Genomic DNA, 256 nt, shown 5'->3' with positions numbered 1-256 from the left:
GGGCTGCATCCCCCGTGCGGGGCGTGCGGGAGGCCGCCGCTGGGTGACGCCCTCTCCTCACTGGTGCCTCCGGTTTTTTCTTTCTTCATCGTGGCCGTTTCTCTCTCTCCCTCTCCCTCCCCGTCTTAAATCGGTGAAAATACATGAAAAAAACCCCAATAAAAATAGGAAACAGCCTCGGGGCTCTGGACAGCACTGCCTTCTGGGATGGGGACCCCCGCCCCTCTCCCTGGCCGGCCTCCCCTCCCAGTCTCGG

The sequence above is a fragment of the Myotis brandtii genome, unplaced genomic scaffold (assembly GCF_000412655.1).
Source record: "Myotis brandtii unplaced genomic scaffold, ASM41265v1 scaffold1094, whole genome shotgun sequence".
NCBI lineage: Eukaryota > Metazoa > Chordata > Mammalia > Chiroptera > Vespertilionidae > Myotis > Myotis brandtii.
Note: the sequence above shows the minus strand (reverse complement) of the source record.